Source organism: Brassica oleracea, chromosome C3, assembly GCF_000695525.1.
Source record: "Brassica oleracea var. oleracea cultivar TO1000 chromosome C3, BOL, whole genome shotgun sequence".
Classification (NCBI taxonomy): Eukaryota; Viridiplantae; Streptophyta; class Magnoliopsida; order Brassicales; family Brassicaceae; genus Brassica; species Brassica oleracea.
Genome location: NC_027750.1, coordinates 32,353,057 through 32,361,764, shown reverse-complemented (window position 1 = coordinate 32,361,764; position 8,708 = coordinate 32,353,057).

Sequence of the window (8,708 nt, the reverse complement as noted above, 5' to 3'; positions counted from 1 at the left end):
AAGAGTTCATGGACAGAAACCAACATATTCATAGTAACCCGTCCTATCTTGTTTGAGAGGCAACTTATAGTATAGTGTAATGAAGAAGGAGAGCCAGCCATGGAAATGCATCGTTAGGCTTAGCACAGAGAAAGTAACAAAAGCAGGGTCGTAACAATGACCATGGGCTCTTCTCATCATGGCTACCATGTCCGTTTCCTGAACAAATTCATTAATTATTTCAGTTCTCTAAACATAACATCTAAATGTTGTAGCTTCTCAATCTTACCATGGTATTCTCCATTGAGCCAGACATGCAATGCGTGGCCAACGTTAGAAACTCTAACATCCGTAATCAGACTTGTTTTTGGACCGGTCTCGGTGAACACCTTGAAATCAAACTTCTTATTTGCCTTCTTTGACTTCATATAATTCTCTGCAGTGTGATGAGAGACAATCTGAAACATATAGCAAAAAAAAAAAAATGTAAATAATCTCTTAATGTTTTGTCGATACAATACCTGAGTAGAGTGGTTCCCATGAATTCACCATGCTTCTTGATGTTTTTCGAGTTCCAAAAACGGGGGAAGTCGAGCAACAATGAACGCTTGATAAAGAAGATTAACTAACAGAGGTTCTGAAGATTCATCTATAATTTATAGGTTTGGTCGACATCGCTTCTGAATTAAATGATGAAAACATTAATTGGTAAATCAAGAGACATACGTTGAACAATAGGGAAGATTAATGTTTGGTGTTTGCAGAGAAGCTGAACCGAGACGGCAAAGGTAAAGAGATGAAGAACAATAAAAAAAAACCCTAATCGACAAAACGTTGTGTTTAATAACATAATAAAACATTAATTAAACGGAAAAACTCAAATCATACCATATAATTTAAAAACCAAACGCGAGAACAGAATCACTAAACCAAACCGAGAATCACGGACCCCACAGTCTTTATAAAATGCATACGTGTACACCTTAAGGAGAGAGTAAACTCTCCTATCATAAATATATATTATTTTCGGCCATCAATGTACAAAGTATCCTTTATTTTAGTGGTATAAATGTTGGTGTTTACATCTCAATAACCTGGGTTTGAGCCATAGACTTGACATTTTTTGTATACTTTTTAAAAGTGGGACACATAGACCGATGACGTGGCGGCACAAGAATGAGGCAACTGCCTCATTATATTATAAATTTTCAAATTTACATTAAAAATAATCATTTTATAATACTTTAATAAAAAAGATTAAATTAATTTTCTTAATCATTTATGAATTTTTTAAATTCTAAATTCTAAATAATAATCATTTAACTAACTAAAATGTTATGATATTTTTGACTGAGTACATTTTTGAGAAATGATAGCTAATTCAGAGTATTTTGATTATTTATTTTGAATTGAATATTTAAAACTATTTCAAATGTTTTTTATAAAAGATATTTTAATTATTATCCATTTGAATAAAATACATATTCATATAAATATTTTGATTCCGTCTTTAAAAATATGAAATATTGTTTATCAAAATTTATATTTTACAATTAATTATTTTTAGATCATATATAATTATATATCTAAATTTTTAAAATTTTAAGATATGTTAAAAATTTCAATTTTGTATAAATGTATTATATTGTTTACTAGTTTTAATATTTTATGAAAACATATTTTTTACTTAAATGAATGCAATTTTATATCTTTAAAATAATGAATGTTAAGTGATCAATGAAATATAATTTCTCATGTATAATTTCATATAATATTTTTGTTTTTAATGTAAGATGAATATAGAATATAAAAATTGAATTGAATTACTAGTTGGGCGAATCTACCAAATGATCTTAAAATGGTTTTCTTTAACCAAAATAATACACAAAAAGGGAAAATGACCTAATTCTTTTTTATTAAAAAGTTTAAAAGTTGCCATACCTTTACTTTTTAGGTATATTTAAACAAATAATAAAAAGAATAATTATTTTTAAATTTTCTTTTTGAATAAAACTTTTTTAAAATTTCAAAATCTCATTTCCAAAGCTTTATCTCTCAAATCTAAATTCTAATTCTAAATTAGTTAACTTAAAGGATATAAGTATTTTAGTGTTATATGTGCGATAAAATTTTTTTAGTGCTATCCTAGTTAATCCTAGGGGGATATGTACTTAAACATATTATCTATATCATAGATAAACTCTTCCAACTTTGTATGCAGCGATAAAACAAACGCGCCGCGCCTTCTTATATTCCTTAGTTCCAAAAATTGCTTATATCCCAAGATTATTTACATACCATTGTATCTCGGAAGTCCATGAATCATTCACTAAACATATGCTTTAGAGTTTTAAGGGTTGAGATGTCATTGGATGATGTAGTGGTTATCTTTCCTCAATTTTTTTCTTTTTGCATTCGTTTCAAACCATATTTGACATTCACATTATGCATGTTTTACTAGCCCTAGATGATCTCTTATGATTCCCCTATATAATTTATCATTATGTGCTTTCCAGTGATATCATATTATCCATGAAAAAAAATCTTTATCTAATTCTAAGTAGAGATGGCAATTGGGCTCTCCCGTCTCTTCCCGTCCCGATCCGCTGCGGGGTTGTCTTCTGACGGTACACGGCGGGACCATCCCGCGCGGGACGCGGTCTTGAAACTAGCTGCCCAATCCCGTACCGTAAAATGTGTAAGCCTTTGTGGGCCGTCCCGCAGGACGTCACAGAAAACACCATACTAGCTGCTTCAAGCTACTTCTGCTTCTACGAGACGTCACAGAAAACACCAAACACCATAAGAGTCAACCATAAGACTTGTCAAGCTAAGACAAACAGAACACAAGTCGTCCATAGCGTCAACCCAATACCTCTCTTCTCTTATCTATGTAAATGCTTCAATGCAACCAAAGTGATCATCACTCACTGGTATTAAGATGGCGGCTTTTATATCAACAAAAAGTGAAGGTATGGTCCATAAGATTATGGTCAGTGTATAAAGGCTAAAGGAGACAGAATACCAATTAGCACTTTGGCAGTCAGATGTAAACCACTCGAATGCCTCTGCGTAATATTGATGTGCTTAAGCGACTTGGATACAAAATTTTATACTCTTACACATTTCTTTTATACACGACCAAACACCATTACGGTTATATGTAGTTTAGAAAAGCAACATTCACTTTGTTGATAACAAAAAGAAAAACAATTGGACTTTCATATTGTCTTAACCAAAACACCAATGTAATAAAGCAAAAAAAACCCAATCATAGTACTCAAACAAATCCAAGAAATTGAAAGAAAACAAAGCAGCAAATCAAACAAGATATCAAACTTCCTCATCATCATTTTCCTCATTGGCAATGGAGTCAAAAGATGACAATGTCTCCTCTTCAGGATCAATTTCATCTTCTGTAAATTTTAAAAAATTGCAGTTAATTAGTGTTTAAGAGAATGATACTATACAACTTATTATATTATGAGATATTTACCATGTTCCTAAGCCTCATATCCTTTGATCCAATTCCTTGTGCATATCAGAGCTTGCACATTTTTTGGGAGTAAACGGCTCCGGTATTTGTTAAGACCTCGCGACCCAATACTAAAGGAGGACTCTGAAGCCACTATTGTGATAGGAATGCTGAGCAGATCACAAGCCATTGCAGCCAAATCACCATAACGATGAGTGTTAGTTTTCCAGAATTGGAGAATGTCCAAGCTCTCTAAACTATCAATGTCCAAAGGAGGTTCATCAAGATAAGCTTCTAGAGCTGTCTTTCCAGTAGCAGCACCGTTGACTTTGCGAAATTTAAAGAATTTCTATGAAATTATAGAAAAAAATAAGAAACGATTTAAAAAAAACAGAAATTTGATAATTTAAAAAATACTCACTTGGTAGTTCCCAAACAGTCCAATGGATCCTGCAGAACTGACATTTTGTGGAACCGTCTCACGTGGCTCCGTAGACGGTGAGTTAGCCTTGGATTTTTTGTCTTAAGACTCGAACAAAATACTTAGCTTCTGGCGCAAGTTCTTCAACTTCACATCACGTGTACTCATGTCAAGCTTCCCTAAGCAACACTCGACAATTGAAAGCTTGAAACGTGGATCAAAGACTGATGTCATTGCAAAAACACAACTAACTTTATCCCAATACTTATCAAACTTCTCTTTCATTGGTGGCACCATTTTTCGGACGACCTCATCCTCGCTGAACTCATTAATTTGAAGCCACTCATGGATGGACCAAACTTGATAAAAATACAAGTTCGAGGTGGGGTAATTAGAACCTGGCATCAGTTTTGTGATCTCTGCGAAAGGGCACAAAAATTGGCATATCTTATCAGCTCGCGTCCATTCCTCAGCTGTAGGCGCCACTTTATAACCTCATCCACTCTTTCAGCGACTCAAGAAGGTGAACCGCAACACTCATACCGTTATGTGGTGGTGGTAGAGCACTAAATGACAGGATCTTGCTGTTCAACTTCCAATTCCGATCAATGTAATGTGCTGTCACGCACATGTACCCTTCACGTTTCAGTGACGTCCACAAGTCGGAAGTGAAGGAGACTCGTCCAGGAAGACTCGCTAATTCCCGTTTCAGTGTATCTCTCTCGCTTTTATACAATCGATACACATCTGATTTCGCCGTGTTTCGACAGATGAATTGAACATCAACATTCAACTACTTCCATGTCTCTCTCACTCTTTCATACTCTACGTACGAGGATGGTAGATCATGCTGGACAATTGTCTTTGCGACCAACTGCCTAAACACAATATGATCATACTTGCGAGATACTACTTTCCCCTCGGTATTGAGTTGTTGCTGCCTTCCTCCATTCCTTGGATACATTTTACATCTCGTTCGATGCCTCCTCAACCCACTTGTTCCATGCGAGTGAGAATACCACACATACTCATTCTTGCAATGATTGCATACAACTTTCAAATCTCCACTGGTTTTTTCAACCACAGTGAAATCCTTCCAGACGTCTGACCTTTGCCTATTCTCCATGTCTTCCGAATCGATTTCAGCCTCGTCCAACTCAACTTCTTCCAAATCATCATCAAAATCCGGTATCTCCTCTTCAATCTTCTTCTTATTCTTCTGCGACCGACTAGAGGACCCCTTCTTTTTTCGCGCCTCACTAGACAGGGCCTGATTTGATGTCTTTCTTCTTCCTCCCCTAATCACGGCTTTCAACGGAACATTCTTCTGACTACAAGCCCGTGCGGACGAGCCGCTACCACCATCCAGAGTGGATTGTAACATGGGCTTCCGCGTGGCTGTTCCATAAGTTGTTTGTCTGTGAGGCTTGCTCGATCGGGTTGGAGGTGTGATTTCAACATCAGATTCTTCTTCTGAATCGACCACACTAATGAGCTTTCTTTTCCGTGCTTGCTTCTTTCCATCATTAGCACCATCAGCTCTCAGATCACCAATCTCTTCTTCTGCATCAAGTCTGGCCATGAGTTTTTAAGTCCCCAAGTCACAGGTAGCTGGTGGCGAGTAGTCAGTATCCAAAGTGAACTGCTCTTCTGAGTCGTCTCTGGATCCCATGGTTTCTCACGTTTTGGTTGTTGCTTGTTTTTTAGATAATTGTTTAAGTTACGGCTCGTGACCTAATACGTGACTAAGTGGAGGTAGGGTTTTTTAAAATTTGTTAATATTTTTAATTAAATTTTGAAAAATTAGTTACTTAAAAAATAAATTTTAAACGTGCTTGAGGACAAGCAGCATTAACATTCTCAAACGTGCTTGAGGACAAGCAGCATTAACATTCTCAAACGTGCTTGAGGACAAGCAGCATTAACATTCTCAAACGTGCTTGAGGACAAGCAGCATTAACATTCTCAAACGTGCTTGAGGACAAGCAGCATTAACATTCTCAAACGTGCTTGAGGACAAGCAGCATTAACATTCTCAAACGTGCTTGAGGACAAGCAGCATTAACATTCTCAAACGTGCTTGAGGACAAGCAGCATTAACATTCTCAAACGTGCTTGAGGACAAGCAGCATTAACATTCTCAAACGTGCTTGAGGACAAGCAGCATTAACATTCTCAAACGTGCTTGAGGACAAGCAGCATTAACATTCTCAAACGTGCTTGAGGACAAGCAGCATTAACATTCTCAAACGTGCTTGAGGACAAGCAGCATTAACATTCTCAAAAAACAAGCAAAGACAACCTATCAAGTTCAAAGAAAGACAGCAAGCTCGAGACAACATATCAAGTTCTAAGAAAGACAGCGAGACAATGAGTTTTAAGCAAGACAAGCAAGATTGCTAGCAAGGCAATGAGTTCTCCTATCTATACAAGCAAGACTAGCAAGGAAATGAGTTATCCTATCTATACAAGCAAGACAAGCAAGGCAATAAGTTATCCTATCTATACAGCCAGTTTTCCAATCAATTCAGCGAGTTCTCCTATCAACCCAGGGAGTTCTAAGCAAAACATCAACTAAATTCGACTCAAACCAAGAACCGAGACTAACCTGAGGTCCTAAAGCTGCTCATATAAATGGTAGGCTGACGTGTTGACGCCTCCTTGGTCACCATCACTCCAAGAGCTCGAGGCAACACATATTCATACGCGTGACACAAGCAAAAAGAAAATAGATATCAGAGATAACACATGAGACTACAATGCAACAGAAGAAAGTAAGACACTAGTCTTGTCTCAAGCACAAAGCACAACTATAGATCGCTAAACTCTAATGTCTCAAGCACAAAGCACAAACTACATATCGCCTAAACTCCAATGTCTCAAGCATAAACCACAAACTACATATCGCTGAAGACACAAACAGACAATGAATCAAAGACATAACACAAACTGCATATCGCTAAGCTAGATTAGTACATTTCGGATCTTGTTGGTCTTCTTATTACATGGATTTAACATAACGCTTTACTAATTTAGCTAACAACCTGGAAAAAATACAAGAATTAGAGCTAAGATTTAAGTTAAAAAACTTATTTTTTTGTCTGATATACATAACTTATGCTTGCATGTTCGATGTGTAGAGTTTGGAAGCCCATGAGTAAGAACCGCCGGCGTCGGAGCTCAGGTGATGGAACCATCGTCGGAGCTCAAGTGATGGAACGAAGACAAAGAGAGGCTTCGGTGGTGGAACGACAAGGAAGAGAAGCTCAGGTGATTCACTAGATTGATCAAAATAAAATCAAAATCAAGTTGTTAAAAAACACACAGTCGTGTAATGTCCGATCTGTGAAGATAAGAAGAAGAAGCTTACAAGTTGTACATCAGTACATGCATGTCCGAACTGTGAAGATTAGAAGCTCATGAAGAGACATCGAAGAAGAAGAATCGACTTTGTTGGAGCTTTCTCTGCTGAAGATCGAAGACTATGTGCTGAAGTTCGAAGACTATGTGGTCAGCACCGGACATCGAACCGCCGTCGTCGGAGCTCAATTTCTTCATGCGGTGAACTACATCGTCGTCGCTTTCTCTGTTTATTTTTTTCTTTTTGTTTTTTCAGGTGAAGAGGCAGAATCGCAAATGACGAAAGGCAAGCGGGATCTAGGGCATCCCGCGGTTCGCAGTGGGCCGTCCCGCATCGAGCCCGGTACCAACCAAGCCCCATCCCGCAAGGCCCGCTATTTTGCGGGTTGTAGATTTCTCGGCCCAAACCCGCCCCAGACCAAGCCCTTACAAGCCCAGACCCGCGGTCCAGTACATCAATTGCCATCCCTAATTCTAAGTTCTTAACATCATTTTTCTCTTGAATAGATAATCTAAATTTGTGTAAATGCTAGAAATAGAAAAAAAAATCTATAGGCATGAATGTCTAAGAAATAATACCAAGTTTATAAAACTGAAGTACATTCGAAAATAACAAAATTAACATATTTATATGGATCTCCATAGTGAAAGTAAGTATCTACCTAAAATGATCTATATATTGTTAAATCAGTTTAACAGAAGCAACAATATTTTGAAACCGTGTTAACTGACTACTACTGCTATTGCCAAAATGTTGAATGCTACTATTACATATTTTCGTAAGTATAAGTTTAATTAGGTGTTATAATAGAATGTGTAATCTCTAAAGTACAATTGATCACGCAAATCGAATCAACACAATAATAAGACTAGAGTCTCTTCATCAGTTGACACATAAGCTTTTAAAATCATTATGGGGTTGCTCTGTCAATTAATGAAAAAAAAATTGTACTACCAATCAAAACATTGCATTGTTTACACATCATCTAAATTTTACACTGTCAACTTGTTAGCAATTCTCAAAATTTTATTTCTTTGACTGCAAATTTTACGTCTCGGTCAAGAGAGATTGAAAATGGGAAGAAAAATGCTTGGGCCGCAAGTCTCTTGCTTGGATCTCAATGTTGGTGGCTTAGTACGGCTCGGATAGTAACTGTCAATCTCCGGTGGGTTGCGAAGATTCCAGCATCGAGTGGTGGTGAAGAGAGGCAGCTCTAACATCGCTCGTCTATCCTCCACGCACTACAAGAAAACAGCGACATATTGAGGGAAAAATCGTCGGTATGTCGTCGGAATAACGTTATTCCGACGACATACCGACGAAATAAGTCCTCGGAAATAACTCTTCGGAAATTCATTTTTCCTCGGAATTTCCTTGGAAATTTCCGACGGAATTCCGAGGAAACAAATTTCCGAGCAAACTCCTAGGACCACCAGTTCGTCGGAAAGCTCCTCGGAATATACCGAGGGAGA